Genomic DNA, 19,034 nt, shown 5'->3' on the forward strand with positions numbered 1-19,034 from the left:
TAACATTTATGGAACTTCTCTTTCCGATCCGATCGCTAATGAGTTTGTGGTAAGCCCTTCTAATGAGTCAAGATCATCTAAAGTGGATCATTCAGCAAATGATGGATGTGTCAATATTCACAATCTTCCTGTTTCGCTCAATGACATCAGCCAGGAGATACCTGATGGGTTTTAGCCATAAGAACTTTCCTATGTCCGCATGCAAAACCCTAATGCTTGGATCTAGGCTTTCTAATAAACATGCTTTGAATCCAAGACTTCTAATTACTAATTAGGTTAAATAACAACATTGAAACAGATCTAGAATCATACCTTTGAGTTCCTTGTTGATCTTGAGGTCTTGGAGCTTCTAGAGTCACAAATGTCACTCCTCTAATGGCTTACAAACACCAAAGCAAGGAGGATGATTTGGGAGAGAGAAGAGGGGAGGAATTTCGACCAGAGGTTCCTTACTTTAGGTCAAGTGTCGAATTCCATCAGCCATAGGGTCTATTTATACTTGTAGACTCCTTAAGGGTTACAACCTAAACCCTAATTGGATAATCTTCTCTCAAGGCTATCCAAATCCATCCCTAGATAAGCATATGGACGATTTTAGCTATCCTAAAGCTCTTAGAATCCGTCCAAACCATATCCTAATGGATTTACAGTCTAAAGCTTAACTATCAAACAATTGACAGTTTATACCCCTTTATTTAATTAATCTCCTTAAGTCACCAAATTAATTCTAATTAATTCTATGACTTATATTAATCAAATAACAAATATATTATTCATTATATTATTCTCATAATATATTAATAATATTTATTCTCTCTTAATAAATCATCCTATCAAGTTGCTATGGTGAAGGCAACCCAAAAGGACCATGCACAACCGGATATAGTTACAGCCTTAGACACTATTCCAACAGTCTCCCACTTGGATAAGTCTAGTAACTATACAAGTACAATTCGGTTTGCAATCATAGCTCTCAAAGACGCTGTCAACTCTGATCTAATCAATCTTGTCCTTTAGATAAGGGAACGTACAGTCCTCTGTTAGATATCATGCTGACAATCCTATGGAATGGTTAGTCAAGCATTTAGGTTTCTCGATCTCTGATTTATTTGACATAGAACTTAATCGAACACATCAATTCAGTTCTGACCGGGCCCGACACATAAGTCAAATCAAATCATCGAGCGGCCGAGATATCGCTTTTACCTTCTTAGATAAAAGTTACAGATAAACTTCGACTTATATGCATTTACTTATTCATTAACCAACTATACACAACAATACGTTTTATAACACCAAGTTACTGATGCGTTTTCATATTATCAATGTACAATCAATTAACAAATAATAAACCATATATCTAGGTTTTAAGACTATATGATATTATCGTCTTGCGATCACCCTTTTATATCTTATTCCATAAGGTGATTCCAGCAAGCGCGGGTTTATTCCAATGCTCAAAACTAGTTCATAAGCACTCATGAACGTTGCATCAATACTTTGCTATGTCTAACACCATTTAGACATTCTACACACCAATTCATGACAATCTTCTTTCATATCTACTTCCAACATATGAACGATTGTGGACAATTTGAACCATTCTATTATTCCTAATAATTTCAATTATTCTGGAAGTCAAAACATGCAAAGTGAAACAATAGCTAAACAATTAACATAAGATAGTAACATTACTCATATATAAAACTCCTTTATTTAATCATCAAATGTCAATTACATTTATCTATTACACGTTTCTAATACTATCTAATCTATGCTAATATCATCCTTCAGCCCAATACTCCTAGCATGCTGCAAGTGCTTAACCCTACTCAGTCCCTTCGTAAGCGGATCTGCTGGGTTATCTTCTGATGATATCCTCTTAACTACGAGTTGTCCTTCTTCTACACGATGTCTAATAAAGTGATACTTTCTGTCGATATGTCTTGATCTACCATGATCGCTCGGTTCCTTGGTTAAGGCAACCGCACCTTCGTTATCACAGAAAATCTCCATTGGCTCCTTTATGGCAGGTACGACTCCAAGATCACCGATGAAGTTCTTTAGCCATATTGCCTCCTTCGACGCTTCGCTCGCTGCAATGTACTCTGATTCGCACGTTGAATCAGCTACAGTTTCCTGCTTGGAACTTTTCCATGTCACTGCTCCTCCATTTAGGGTAAAGACCCAGCCCGACTGCGAACGGTAGTTGTCCCTGTCGGTTTGAAAACTGGCGTCACTATACCCTCGCACCTTCAAGTGATCACTTCCTCCGAGGACTAAGAACCATTCCTTCGTCCTCCGAAGGTACTTAAGGATATTCTTCACCGCGATCCAATGGGCTTTGCCAGGATTCCCTTGATATCTGCTAACCATGCTCAAAGCGAAGGCTACATCAGGGCGAGTACAAGTCATAGCGTACATGATTGAGCCAACTGCGGAAGCGTATGGTACTCGGCTCATTTCTGCTATCTCAGCTTCGGTACTCGGACTTTGAGTCTTACTCAATTTGGCATTACTTTGTATCGGTAGTTCTCCCTTCTTTGAGTTTTCCATACTAAAACATTTTAGTACCTTCTCTAAGTAAGTATTCTGACTAAGTCCAATTAGTCTCTTACTTCTTTCTCTTACTATCCTTATTCCCAAAATGTAAGAAGCCTCTCCGAGGTCCTTCATAGCGAAACACTTCCCGAGCCAGGACTTTACCTCCTGCAGAGTCGGGATGTCGTTTCCTATGAGTAATATGTCATCGACATATAGAACGAGGAAGCTTACTATACTCCCACTGGCTTTGACATATACACAAGATTCGTCTTCGCTTCGTACAAATCCAAACTCTTTGACTTTCTCATCGAAACAAAGATTCCATCTGCGAGATGCTTGCTTAAGTCCATAAATGGACTTCTCAAGCTTACACACTCTATTCGGATGCTTCGGATCCACAAACCCCTCTGGCTGAGCCATGTAAACATCCTCAGCCAACTTTCCGTTAAGGAAAGCGGTCTTGACATCCATTTGCCAAATCTCATAATTATGAAATGCGGCAATTGCTAACATCACTCTAATAGATTTAATCTTCGCAACTGGTGAGAAGGTCTTCATCATAGTCAACTCCGGGAGTTTGAGTAAAGCCCTTTGCGACCAATAGCGCTTTATATGTGTGTACGTTCCCATCCACGTCGGTCTTCTTCTTGAAGATCCATTTGCACCCAACGGTCTTATGTCCGGGCACGTAATCAACCAAATTCCAAACTCGGTTATCATACATGGATTGGATCTCGCTATCCATTGCCTCTTTCCATTTTACAGACTCCGGGCCTGCCATGGCTTCCTTATAGCTATTAGGTTCATCAAGATTTACTAGTGTACCATCACTAATATACGTGTCCCCTTTGGTAGTAATATGAAAACCATAAAACTGGGGGTGAACTCTAATTCTATCGGAACGTCTAAGAGGTAAGGATTCGTCAATTGGTTCAACCGGAGTTTCCTCCTCGGGTTGAGTGCCAGCGGTAGAGGTTCCTTCATCTATCGATTCTTGTATCTCTTCAAGTTCGATTTGCCTCCCACTGTCTCCTTGGCTTATGAGTTCTCGCTCTCGGAAAACTCCTCTCCTCGCAACGAAGACAACATTGTCCTTCGGTCTATAGAAGAGATATCCAAAGGATGTATGCGGGTAGCCGATGAAAATACATCGCTCACTTCGAGGTTCAAGCTTGTCGTGAGTATCTCGTCTTACGAAAGCCTCGCAACCCCAAACCTTGATATGTGCCAACGAGGGAGCTTTCCCTGTCCACATCTCGTGAGGTGTTTTGGCAACCTTCTTAGTAGGGACTCGATTAAGGATATGGGCGGCAGTCTCTAAGGCATACCCCCAAAAAGAGATTGGTAGTGAAGCACGACTCATCATAGAGCGAACCATATCCAATAAGGTTCGATTACGCCTTTCTGCCACACCATTCAACTGCGGTGTCCTAGGAGGCGTCAATTGCGAAACTATTCCACACTCCTTGAGATAATCGTGGAATTCAAGACTTAGGTACTCTCCTCCTCGATCGGATCGAAGCATCTTGATTTTCCTTCCCAATTGATTCTCCACTTCATTCTTGAACTCTTTGAACTTTTCAAAGGTTTCTGACTTTTGCTTGATTAAGTAGATATACCCATATCTACTATAGTCATCGGTAAAAGTCACATAGAAGCGGTTCCCATCCTTCGTGGTTGATCTAAACGGTCCACACACATCGGTATGTATTAGGTCCAACAGACCCTCGCCCCTTTCACAAGTGCTCGTGAAGGGCGACTTAGTCATCTTTCCAAGCAAACAAGACTCGCATGTGTCATCTTCCCTAAGGTCGAATGACTCCAACACTCCATCCTTTTGGAGTTGGGCTATGCGTTTCTTGTTGACATGTCCAAGACGACAATGCCACAAGGATGCTTTATCCATACTAGTGGAAGAATCAATATTCAAAACATCATTTCCTAAGTTATCAACAATCATAACGGTTTCATATATTCCATTACATGGTATAGCTTCAAAGTAAAAGACACCATTTAGATAAGCCAAAATAGAACCATTCTCATTATTAAAAGAAAATCTAAATCCTTGTCTATATAAACCATGAAATGAAATGATGTTTCTTGCCATTTCTGGCGAATAGCAACAATTGTTCAAATCTAAAACTAAACTATTCCTAAGCACTAAGGAATACACTCCAATCTTGGTCACAGGCGACGATCTTCTGTTCCCCATGATTAGATTGATCCTTCCTTGCTCCACATCCCTACTTCTTCTTAGTCCCTGCACATTAGAACAAATGTGATAACCACAACCGGTATCAAGAACCCAAGAAATAGCATGATTAGAATCGTTAGATTTGATTGTATATATACCTGCGAAAGATGGCTTGATCTTTCCTTCTTTGATTGCTTGCAGGTAATCCGGGCAGCTTCTCTTCCAATGTCCTATCTTCTGGCAGTGGTGGCACTCTGCTTCCTTTGGGTTAGAGCAGGGCTTAGCAGGATCAACTTTGGTCCCACTAGAAGAGGCACCATCTCGGGCTTTCACCTTGCGATAGTTCTTCGATGAAGCTTTCCTCTTCTTTCCTTTCCCTTGTCCAATAGCCAAGACAGGAGCAGCGGGCGGATTGGGAGTGGGTGCAACAGACTTGTCCTTGAAGTTGCTCTCAGCAACCCTCAAGAGACCTTGGAGCTTGCTTAGGGTGACCTCTTCTTTGTTCATGTGGTAGGTCATCCTAAATTGGTTGTACATCGGAGGTAAAGAGTGAAGCACCATGTCGATCGCCAAGTCCTCACCGAAGTCAACATTTAACTTGCGAAGGCGGTCGACATACCTTTGCATCTTTTGCAAGTGCACGGTAAGAGATTCTCCATGACCCATCTTTGCGGAAATCATGTTAGTGAAAATCTCGTACCTCTCTTGTCTCGCGTTTTGGTGGTACCTCTCCAATAGGTCTTGATGCATCTCGTACGGGTACATGTCCTCGTAGGACTTTTGGAATTCGGAGTTCATGGTGGCGATCATGATGCAATGTACCTTCGTTGCATCTCGCTCATGAGTTTCAAAGGCGGTGATTTTGGCTGGAGTAGCGATTTCGGTGTTGATTTTCTCGAGCTTCTCATCAAGGACATACTCTTTGTCCTCATAGCGAGCAATGGTGCGAATGTATCTTATCCATTCGCTAAAGTTCGTTCCATCGAAGGTGAACTTTTGGCAAAGGCTCATCAACGTGAAAGAACTAGCAGCAGCGTTGTTTGTGTTTGACATCTACAATTAGAAAAGGACAAAGATAGATTAGAATAAGAATCCCTAATTATCACCCAATAAGAAAATTAGGGCTAGGATCCAACAACAACATTTACATACTAGAAAAGGGATGCCGTAATCTAACATGCAAATAAGTTGAAGGTAAGTGAATGACGATTCACAAATTCTCCAAAACTTAAACTATTAGTCCTAAGTGTTTTTGAGAAATCCTAGGTTCGGATGAGATTCATTGAACTATTCAATGGCATGTTTAAATCTCGATATGCCCCTCTTGTTTGTGACTGGGATGCCGAGGATCACAAAGCGGGTGTGAATTACCATGCAAATTCACATGGTGCCTTCATTTTAACGATCACCTATTCGATGTGCCGGTAAACCACACACGCTCCATCGAACTATGATATACAATGAATCACCCTTTGCCACCTTCGCTTAGAACCAATTAGTGTGCCGGTAAACCACACACGCTCCACTAACATCTTAGCAAGGTGCAAAGTGTAATTTCATGGGATTGCATCAATTCACTTTTCCTAAAGTAACTAGGATTGGGAAATTTTAAAATATGCGTAGTTACTTTGTATTTCTTATTATACTTTTAATGAGAGGATGAGGTTGCCCTATCCTACCCGTTCGGCTAACGACCCTCCACCAATCAAGCAAGCGGTAGGTGTGAGTGTACACCCATTAAGCGCCATTTTATAGGCCGCAACCTTATACCCACCTTATAGATCGGCTTTGTGAATGAGGCCTACTAACGGTAAGACTAGCATTTAGTTATACATATATATATATTATTCTAGTAATATCATATTAGTATAGGGTTGTATTTTAAAACTTTTAAAATCTAGGGTTTGAAATTTAAGTTGTCTAAATTAAAACTTTTAATCACAAAAGTAAATTTCAAAACAAGAGGGTAGGTTTTAAACATTTAAAACATGGAGGATCAAATAACAAATAATTCCAATTAACAATTAATATCCTAATTATCTATATTTGATTTATTCAAGATTTCTTTTTAAGATAATTACCAATATAATCAAAATAATTAATTAATTATCATATAAGGAAATTAAATATTTAATTAGTTGATAATTACCTTTAACTAGATCAAGATAATAGTTATATTTATCAGAAAAACGAATTAATATTGATCTAATTAGTTTATGGTAAGTTAAGATAAGATAAACACAAAGAAATCCCGAATCTGGCCATTCCTGACGCCTGGACTCGCCGAGTGCACAAAGGGACTCGCCGAGTCAGGCCTACTCGCCGAGTCCACTTTGAGACTCGCCGAGTCCATGACTCAGAAACCAAAAATCGAATTTTGCAGGTTTGTTTCAGTTAATCAAGCAACAATTTACAGAAAACCAAGCTAGGCTCTGATACCACTGATGGGTTTTAGCCATAAGAACTTTCCTATGTGCGCATGCAAAACCCTAATGCTTGGATCTAGGCTTTCTAATAAACATGCTTTGAATCCAAGACTTCTAATTACTAATTAGGTTAAATAACAACATTGAAACAGATCTAGAATCATACCTTTGAGTTCCTTGTTGATCTTGAGGTCTTGGAGCTTCTAGAGTCACAAATGTCACTCCTCTAATGGCTTACAAACACCAAAGCAAGGAGGATGATTTGGGAGAGAGAAGAGGGGAGGAATTTCGACCAGAGGTTCCTTACTTTAGGTCAAGTGTCGAATTCCATCAGCCATAGGGTCTATTTATACTTGTAGACTCCTTAAGGGTTACAACCTAAACCCTAATTGGATAATCTTCTCTCAAGGCTATCCAAATCCATCCCTAGATAAGCATATGGACGATTTTAGCTATCCTAAAGCTCTTAGAATCCGTCCAAACCATATCCTAATGAATTTACAGTCTAAAGCTTAACTATCAAACAATTGACAGTTTATACCCCTTTATTTAATTAATCTCCTTAAGTCACCAAATTAATTCTAATTAATTCTATGACTTATATTAATCAAATAACAAATATATTATTCATTATATTATTCTCATAATATATTAATAATATTTATTCTCTCTTAATAAATCATCCTATCAAGTTGCTATGGTGAAGGCAACCCAAAAGGACCATGCACAACTGGATATAGTTACAGCCTTAGACACTATTCCAACAGTCTCCCACTTGGGTAAGTCTAGTAACTATACAAGTACAATTCGGTTTGCAATCATAGCTCTCAAAGACGCTGTCAACTCTGATCTAATCAATCTTGTCCGTTAGATAAGGGAACGTACAGTCCTCTGTTAGATATCATGCTGACAATCCTATGGAATGGTTAGTCAAGCATTTAGGTTTTCTCGATCTCTGATTTATTTGACATAGAACTTAATCGAACACATCAATTCAGTTCTGACCGGGCCCGGCACATAAGTCAAATCAAATCATCGAGCGGCCGAGATATCGCTTTTACCTTCTTAGATAAAAGTTACAGATAAACTTCGACTTATATGCATTTACTTATTCATTAACCAACTATACACAACAATACGTTTTATAACACCAAGTTACTGATGCGTTTTCATATTATCAATGTACAATCAATTAACAAATAATAAACCATATATCTAGGTTTTAAGACTATATGATATTATCGTCTTGCGATCACCCTTTTATATCTTATTCCATAAGGTGATTCCAGAAAGCGCGGGTTTATTCCAATGCTCAAAACTAGTTCATAAGCACTCATGAACGTTGCAGCAATCCTTTGCTATGTCTAACACCATTTAGACATTCTACACACCAATCCATGACAATCTTCTTTCATATCTACTTCCAACATATGAACGATTGTGGACAATTTGAACCATTCTATTATTCCTAATAATTTCAATTATTCTGGAAGTCAAAACATGCAAAGTGAAACAATAGCTAAAACAATTAACATAAGATAGTAACATTACTCATAAATAAAACTCCTTTATTTAATCATCAAATGTCAATTACATTTATCTATTACACGTTTCTAATACTATCTAATCTATGCTAATATCATCCTTCAGCCCAATACTCCTAGCATGCTGCAAGTGCTTAACCCTACTCAGTCCCTTCGTAAGCGGATCTGCTGGGTTATCTTCTGATGATATCCTCTTAACTACGAGTTGTCCTTCTTCTACACGATGTCTAATAAAGTGATACTTTCTGTCGATATGTCTTGATCTACCATGATCCCTCGGTTCCTTGGTTAAGGCAACCGCACCTTCGTTATCACAGAAAATCTCCATTGGCTCCTTTATGGCAGGTACGACTCCAAGATCACCGATGAAGTTCTTTAGCCATATTGCCTCCTTCGACGCTTCGCTCGCTGCAATGTACTCTGATTCGCACGTTGAATCAGCTACAGTTTCCTGCTTGGAACTTTTCCATGTCACTGCTCCTCCATTTAGGGTAAAGACCCAGCCCGACTGCGAACGGTAGTTGTCCCTGTCGGTTTGAAAACTGGCGTCACTATACCCTCGCACCTTCAAGTGATCAGTTCCTCCGAGGACTAAGAACCATTCCTTCGTCCTCCGAAGGTACTTAAGGATATTCTTCACCGCGATCCAATGGGCTTTGCTAGGATTCCCTTGATATCTGCTAACCATGCTCAAAGCGAAGGCTACATCAGGGCGAGTACAAGTTATAGCGTACATGATTGAGCCAACTGCGGAAGCGTATGGTACTCGGCTCATTTCTGCTATCTCAGCTTCGGTACTCGGACTTTGAGTCTTACTCAATTTGGCATTACTTTGTATCGGTAGTTCTCCCTTCTTTGAGTTTTCCATACTAAAACGTTTTAGTACCTTCTCTAAGTAAGTATTCTGACTAAGTCCAATTAGTCTCTTACTTCTTTCTCTTACTATCCTTATTCCCAAAATGTAAGAAGCCTCTCCGAGGTCCTTCATAGCGAAACACTTCCCGAGCCAGGACTTTACCTCCTGCAGAGTCGGGATGTCGTTTCCTATGAGTAATATGTCATCGACATATAGAACGAGGAAGCTTACTATACTCCCACTGGCTTTGACATATACACAAGATTCGTCTTCGCTTCGTACAAATCCAAACTCTTTGACTTTCTCATCGAAACAAAGATTCCATCTGCGAGATGCTTGCTTAAGTCCATAAATGGACTTCTCAAGCTTACACACTCTATTCGGATGCTTCGGATCCACAAACCCCTCTGGCTGAGCCATGTAAACATCCTCAGCCAACTTTCCGTTAAGGAAAGCGGTCTTGACATCCATTTGCCAAATCTCATAATTATGAAATGCGGCAATTGCTAACATCACTCTAATAGATTTAATCTTCGCAACTGGTGAGAAGGTCTTCATCATAGTCAACTCCGGGAGTTTGAGTAAAGCCCTTTGCGACCAATAGCGCTTTATATGTGTGTACGTTCCCATCCACGTCGGTCTTCTTCTTGAAGATCCATTTGCACCCAACGGTCTTATGTCCGGGCACGTAATCAACCAAATTCCAAACTTGGTTATCATACATGGATTGGATCTCGCTATCCATTGCCTCTTTCCATTTTACAGACTCCGGGCCTGCCATGGCTTCCTTATAGCTATTAGGTTCATCAAGATTTACTAGTGTACCATCACTAATATACGTGTCCCCTTTGGTAGTAATATGAAAACCATAAAACTGGGGGTGAACTCTAATTCTATCGGAACGTCTAAGAGGTAAGGATTCGTCAATTGGTTCAACCGGAGTTTCCTCCTCGGGTTGAGTGCCAGCGGTAGAGGTTCCTTCATCTATCGATTCTTGTATCTCTTCAAGTTCGATTTGCCTCCCACTGTCTCCTTGGCTTATGAGTTCTCGCTCTCGGAAAACTCCTCTCCTCGCAACGAAGACAACATTGTCCTTCGGTCTATAGAAGAGATATCCAAAGGATGTATGCGGGTAGCCGATGAAAATACATCGCTCACTTCGAGGTTCAAGCTTGTCGTGAGTATCTCGTCTTACGAAAGCCTCGCAACCCCAAACCTTGATATGTGCCAACGAGGGAGCTTTCCCTGTCCACATCTCGTGAGGTGTTTTGGCAACCTTCTTAGTAGGGACTCGGTTAAGGATATGGGCGGCAGTCTCTAAGGCATACCCCCAAAAAGAGATTGGTAGTGAAGCACGACTCATCATAGAGCGAACCATATCCAATAAGGTTCGATTACGCCTTTCTGCCACACCATTCAACTGCGGTGTCCTAGGAGGCGTCAATTGCGAAACTATTCCACACTCCTTGAGACAATCGTGGAATTCAAGACTTAGGTACTCTCCTCCTCGATCGGATCGAAGCATCTTGATTTTCCTTCCCAATTGATTCTCCACTTCATTCTTGAACTCTTTGAACTTTTCAAAGGTTTCTGACTTTTGCTTGATTAAGTAGATATACCCATATCTACTATAGTCATCGGTAAAAGTCACATAGAAGCGGTTCCCATCCTTCGTGGTTGATCTAAACGGTCCACACACATCGGTATGTATTAGGTCCAACAGACCCTCGCCCCTTTCACAAGTGCTCGTGAAGGGCGACTTAGTCATCTTTCCAAGCAAACAAGACTCGCATGTGTCATCTTCCCTAAGGTCGAATGACTCCAACACTCCATCCTTTTGGAGTTGGGCTATGCGTTTCTTGTTGACATGTCCAAGACGACAATGCCACAAGGATGCTTTATCCATACTAGTGGAAGAATCAATATTCAAAACATCATTTCCTAAGTTATCAACAATCATAACGGTTTCATATATTCCATTACATGGTATAGCTTCAAAGTAAAAGACACCATTTAGATAAGCCAAAATAGAACCATTCTCATTATTAAAAGAAAATCTAAATCCTTGTCTATATAAACCATGAAATGAAATGATGTTTCTTGCCATTTCTGGCGAATAGCAACAATTGTTCAAATCTAAAACTAAACTATTCCTAAGCACTAAGGAATACACTCCAATCTTGGTCACAGGCGACGATCTTCTGTTCCCCATGATTAGATTGATCCTTCCTTGCTCCACATCCCTACTTCTTCTTAGTCCCTGCACATTAGAACAAATGTGATAACCACAACCGGTATCAAGAACCCAAGAAATAGCATGATTAGAATCGTTAGATTTGATTGTATATATACCTGCGAAAGATGGCTTGATCTTTCCTTCTTTGATTGCTTGCAGGTAATCCGGGCAGCTTCTCTTCCAATGTCCTATCTTCTGGCAGTGGTGGCACTCTGCTTCCTTTGGGTTAGAGCAGGGCTTAGCAGGATCAACTTTGGTCCCACTAGAAGAGGCACCATCTCGGGCTTTCACCTTGCGATAGTTCTTCGATGAAGCTTTCCTCTTCTTTCCTTTCCCTTGTCCAATAGCCAAGACAGGAGCAGCGGGCGGATTGGGAGTGGGTGCAACAGACTTGTCCTTGAAGTTGCTCTCAGCAACCCTCAAGAGACCTTGGAGCTTGCTTAGGGTGACCTCTTCTTTGTTCATGTGGTAGGTCATCCTAAATTGGTTGTACATCGGAGGTAAAGAGTGAAGCACCATGTCGATCGCCAAGTCCTCACCGAAGTCAACATTTAACTTGCGAAGGCGGTCGACATACCTTTGCATCTTTTGCAAGTGCACGGTAAGAGATTCTCCATGACCCATCTTTGCGGAAATCATGTTAGTGAAAATCTCGTACCTCTCTTGTCTCGCGTTTTGGTGGTACCTCTCCAATAGGTCTTGATGCATCTCGTACGGGTACATGTCCTCGTAGGACTTTTGGAATTCGGAGTTGATGGTGGCGATCATGATGCAATGTACCTTCGTTGCATCTCGCTCATGAGTTTCAAAGGCGGTGATTTCGGCTGGAGTAGCGATTTCGGTGTTGATTTTCTCGAGCTTCTCATCAAGGACATACTCTTTGTCCTCATAGCGAGCAATGGTGCGAATGTATCTTATCCATTCGCTAAAGTTCGTTCCATCGAAGGTGAACTTTTGGCAAAGGCTCATCAACGTGAAAGAACTAGCAGCAGCGTTGTTTGTGTTTGACATCTACAATTAGAAAAGGACAAAGATAGATTAGAATAAGAATCCCTAATTATCACCCAATAAGAAAATTAGGGCTAGGATCCAACAACAACATTTACATACTAGAAAAGGGATGCCGTAATCTAACATGCAAATAAGTTGAAGGTAAGTGAATGACGATTCACTAATTCTCCAAAACTTAAACTATTAGTCCTAAGTGTTTTTGAGAATTCCTAGGTTCGGATGAGATTCATTGAACTATTCAATGGCATGTTTAAATCTCGATATGCCCCTCTTGTTTGTGACTGGGATGCCGAGGATCACAAAGCGGGTGTGAATTACCATGCAAATTCACATGGTGCCTTCATTGTAACGATCACCTATTCGATGTGCCGGTAAACCACACACGCTCCATCGAACTATGATATACAATGAATCACCCTTTGCCACCTTCACTTAGAACCAATTAGTGTGCCGGTAAACCACAGACGCTCCATTAACATCTTAGCAAGGTGCAAAGTGTAATTTCATGGGATTGCATCAATTCACTTTTACTAAAGTAACTAGGATTGGGAAATTTTAAAATATGTGTAGTTACTTTGTATTTCTTATTATACTTTTAATGAGAGGATGAGGTTGCCCTATCCTACCCGTTCGGCTAACGACCCTCCACCAATCAAGCAAGCGGTAGGTGTGAGTGTACACCCATTAAGCGCCATTTTATAGGCCGCAACCTTATACCCACCTTATAGATCGGCTTTGTGAATGAGGCCTACTAACGGTAAGACTAGCATTTAGTTATACATATATATATATATATATATTATTCTAGTAATATCATATTAGTATAGGGTTGTATTTTAAAACTTTTAAAATCTAGGGTTTGAAATTTAAGTTGTCTAAATTAAAACTTTTAATCACAAAAGTAAATTTCAAAACAAGAGGGTAGGTTTTAAACATTTAAAACATGGAGGATCAAATAACAAATAATTCCAATTAACAATTAATATCCTAATTATCTATATTTGATTTATTCAAGATTTCTTTTTAAGATAATTACCAATATAATCAAAATAATTAATTAATTATCATATAAGGAAATTAAATATTTAATTAGTTGACAATTACCTTTAACTAGATCAAGATAATAGTTATATTTATCAGAAAAACGAATTAATATTGATCTAATTAGTTTATGGTAAGTTAAGATAAGATAAACACAAAGAAATCCCGAATCTGGCCATTCCTGACACCTGGACTCGCCGAGTGCACAAAGGGACTCGCCGAGTCAGGCCTACTCGCCGAGTCCACTTTGAGACTCGCCGAGTCCACTTTGAGACTCGCCGAGTCCATGACTCAGAAACCAAAAATCGAATTTTGCAGGTTTGTTTCAGTTAATCAAGCAACAATTTACAGAAAACCAAGCTAGGCTCTGATACCACTGATGGGTTTTAGCCATAAGAACTTTCCTATGTGCGCATGCAAAACCCTAATGCTTGGATCTAGGCTTTCTAATAAACATGCTTTGAATCCAAGACTTCTAATTACTAATTAGGTTAAATAACAACATTGAAACAGATCTAGAATCATACCTTTGAGTTCCTTGTTGATCTTGAGGTCTTGGAGCTTCTAGAGTCACAAATGTCACTCCTCTAATGGCTTACAAACACCAAAGCAAGGAGGATGATTTGGGAGAGAGAAGAGGGGAGGAATTTCGACCAGAGGTTCCTTACTTTAGGTCAAGTGTCGAATTCCATCAGCCATAGGGTCTATTTATACTTGTAGACTCCTTAAGGGTTACAACCTAAACCCTAATTGGATAATCTTCTCTCAAGGCTATCCAAATCCATCCCTAGATAAGCATATGGACGATTTTAGCTATCCTAAAGCTCTTAGAATCCGTCCAAACCATATCCTAATGGATTTACAGTCTAAAGCTTAACTATCAAACAATTGACAGTTTATACCCCTTTATTTAATTAATCTCCTTAAGTCACCAAATTAATTCTAATTAATTCTATGACTTATATTAATCAAATAACAAATATATTATTCATTATATTATTCTCATAATATATTAATAATATTTATTCTCTCTTAATAAATCATCCTATCAAGTTGCTATGGTGAAGGCAACCCAAAAGGACCATGCACAACCGGATATAGTTACAGCCTTAGACACTATTCCAACAATACCTTCCTGAATCCAACGTGATCATCCAATCGAAAACGTCATTGGTTAGCTGGGCGATGGTGTTAAAACACGAAGTCAAAGTGCAGATGTAAATACATGTCTCTACTCTTGCTTCATTTCTCAAATATAGCCAAAGAATGTTGAAATGGCTTTCAATGAGCCCAGATGGGTGGATGTTATGAATGAAGAATTAAATCAGTTTGAAAAACTTGGGGTTTGGATGTTGGTTGAATTACCTAAGTGCAAAAAGTCTCTTGACATGCGTTGGGTTTATCACAACAAACAAGATTTCATTGTACGAAATAAATATCGATTAGTTGTCTGTGGATTTCGCCAAATCGAGGGTCTAGAGTACACCGAAGTGTAGGCTCCGGTGGCACGCTTGGAGGCTATTCGTATTTTCCTAGCGTATGCCTCCTACATGAACTTCACGGTTTACCAGATGGATGTCAAGACTGCCTTCTTGTATGGCGCGGTGAAGGAAGAAATGTACGTTGATCAACCTCCTGAGTTTGTAAATTCAAAATTTCCCAATCACGTATACAAGTTGGACAAGGATTTTAATGGGCTACATCAAGCTCCTCGAGCATGGTATGACACTCTTACAAAGCCCTTGCTCGAGCACAACTATTCACGAGGCACAATTGATCAAACTCTTTTCATTAAGCATGTTGGTGTTGATCAAATTCTTGTTCACATCTTCATTGAATACATCATTTTCGGGTCCACAAGTCCCCAGCTATGCAAGGAGTTTGAAGTCGTAATGAAGAAGAGGTTTGAGATGAGTTCACTGGGAGAAATGGGCATGTTTTCGGGGCTTCAGGTCCAACAAAAGTCAACCGATATCCTGCTCCATCAAGTAAAGTATGTTGAAGATATGCTAGAGAAGTTCAGGTTTCCAGATGAAAAACCTACACTAACACCAATGGTTGAATGACCCATGTTGACTCCTGATACTGATGGCGAATCTGTAAATTGGACTGATTAAAGATCGATGATCGGTTCGTTGATGTATCTAACTATAAGCAGGCCAGATATTATGTTTGTGATTTGTCAATGCGCACGATACCAGGCTAATCCTAAACTTTCACATCTTATTGCTATCAAAAGAATTTTTCAGTTTCTCAAAGGCAATCCAAACTTGGGTCTTTGGTATCCGAAAAATTCTGAATTCAATTTATATGCTTTTGCTGACAGTAATTATGGAGGCTGTGAGCTTGACAGGAAATCAACTTCTGGTGGGTGTCAATTTCTTGGAGACCGGCTGGTGTCATGGCAGTGCAAGAAACAACACACCGTCTCAACCTCAACAACAGAAGCGGAATATGTCGCTGCTTCTGCCTGTTGTTCTCAAGTTATCTGGATCCAACATCAGTTGTTGGATTACGGTTTGAATTATCTAGAAACCCCTATCTTTTGTGACAATGAGGCTGCAATTCAGATTGCTAAAAATCTAGTCCAACACTCAAAAACCAAGCACATCGATATCAAAATGCATTTCATCAGAGATTGTTATGAGCGTTCGCTCATTCGGTTAGAACAGGTTCCTACTGCTAATAATGTGGCAGATCTATTCACAAAACCGTTTGCAAAAAGCTCGATTCGATGGTCTTATGGGATTTTTGAAAATGGTAAGCTTGAGGACAAATTTTTTTTTTGTTTTAGGTTAGTTTAAATTTGCGCATTTTACTTTCATTCTCACCCATGCATAACTTTAGGGGAGAAATAAGCAAAAACCAATTAAAAAAATAGAAAATCAAAAACTCAAAAAAAATTAGATAGTGTTCTTTTCATTGCGTATTTCTGTAGGTGCTGTGACTAGGAAGTGATATCAACAAGTGATAACAGGAAATGATATCAACAAGTGATAACATGAAATCTGAATCTGTGTAAGGTACCAAAGCTAAATTGTCTAGGCTTTATGTTTGATGCGCTAGTAGGGATGAAAGATTTTAATGGACTTGGCTAAGTTCAGATGAACTAAAAGAATCTAGTGACTTTAAAAATATGGACCTAGATAGTTTTGTTTAGCCTGAAAATACCATGTTGGAGTAGGTTGAGCAGAGAGATATACATGGGAATCTGCGGATACATTAAATGATCTATATCTAGAACTGTTGATTAACTTTTCCTCGATGTGCGGACTTTGTCCTTAATTCCAGTATTGATGGGGCGACCGGGGAATTCCGATAAAATTAGGTATGTAGAAGGTTATTGTATTTCTTTCTACCTGCCAGCCATATGTTGCCTCCTCTATGTGATCGAAAGATCCGATCTGGACTGCAACATATACAACTCTATCTCTCTACATCTTCTATCTATGAAATTCTTCATGTCTGTTAGTCATATGTTGTCTCCTTTGTGTGAGTGAAATACATCCGACCTGGTACACAACATATGCACCATTTTATTTCTCAATCCCTCTAAACTCTAGTCAGTCATATGTTTCACCCTCTGCGTGATTGGAAGAGATCCGACCCAGGTGTATAGCATATGCATTCTTAATCTGTCTTCTTCCATAATAATTGTCTTTTCATCAGGAAGTCCCAGATTATTGGGGTATATCAGGAAGTGGCAAACAAGTTCTACTACAACTAAAATTAAACATTTATAGGTTGTTTGTAGATCTCGTTGCTCAATTTAGGTGGACACCAATATCCTTGGTTGTCGTCAGCTGAATGGTCCTTAGGAACTTTGTCTAGGATCATAGGGTCACAATGTCTTGTCATTAGTATGTTCTAAATTTGTCACACATTTTTTTTACATGCATAAGTGGACCACAATACCGGCGAGTGGCCAGATCTATTCATGAAAGCGAAGGTATCGACAAGTGGATGAAGGTTGCCCAATAACTTTGATCCCAATCTAAAAAATCAAAAATAAAAAAATATTATTATTTGCATTGGTGAAATTTAGAAATTAGAATTAATTAATCTTAACTTTCATTTTATTTATTTATTTTTATTTTATTTTAAAAAATTAAAAAATTAATTTTTTTTTAATTATTTAGTTAGTTTAAAATTTTACTTTTATTTTTATTTTTATGTTAGGTTTGAATTTAAAGCTAGTTGGGTTGCAGCCCATTAAGGGTGGTCTATTTTTATGTTAGGTTTGAATTTAAAGCTAGTTGGGTTGCAGCCCATTAAGGGTGGACCAGGTATGCATAAGATATATACGGCTTTGTGTTCGGCCGGAAACTCTTCTCTCCTCTCCATCCGAGTACGGCCGTACACTCTCCATAATACTCTCTCAATAACAGTCGTCCAAATCTTCATTTAATTCTAAAATTGATTGTTCCACTGAGTAGGTATCAACTTGACGTTCTCTATAAAAGCTAATCTTGATCAAAAACAACTGAAAATCGAGGGTTTATTGAAGTAAAACGGGGTTTCGACACCGATGAAGGGTGCACGGCCGATGAAGGGTGTACAGCCGGACACTTGTGTACGGTCGGGCTCGTGTGGACGACCGTAAATCCAACTTTGCCCTAAAATGATTTTTTTAAAAGAAAAACGGGAAACACTTAATATTTATTGATCAAATTTTTGTGTTTTTCTCACTTCGCTTGGTTTGTGTAGAGCAATATGGCAGGACTTAAGTTTGCTGAAGTTCACAACTTGGCCATCTTCCTGGTTGATCCTCCAGAAGCTCACTCCGATTTTAAATCCATGATCCATGGACTGGGAAGACGTTGTTTGTCTATTGCTTTCACCACGAGTCCTGTTATCTATCAACAATTGATAAAGGAGTTTTGGAGCAATGCAGCTGTACTAAATGATGAGAAGAAAACAAAGTACCTTGAGGCATCTGTCTCGGGAAAGAAGATCGTGGTGACTGGGTAGATTCTTCGTGAAGCGTTGCAGATGAATGATAAGCCTGAATTTCTAAAGGAGATTCGTTTGGATCAGACTCAAGAGATTTTGGATAAAATGGGATACGAAGGGGTGTTCCCTCCTACTCTTAAGAAATTGTTACCTCCGTACTGGAGATTTTTAGCTCATGTGTTTGTGAGTTGTATCTGTGGTCGGAAATTAGGAGCTGATGAAATTTCCC

The sequence above is a fragment of the Lactuca serriola genome, chromosome 3 (assembly GCF_051521515.1).
Source record: "Lactuca serriola cultivar US96UC23 chromosome 3, Lser_US96UC23_V15, whole genome shotgun sequence".
Lineage (NCBI taxonomy): Eukaryota > Viridiplantae > Streptophyta > Magnoliopsida > Asterales > Asteraceae > Lactuca > Lactuca serriola.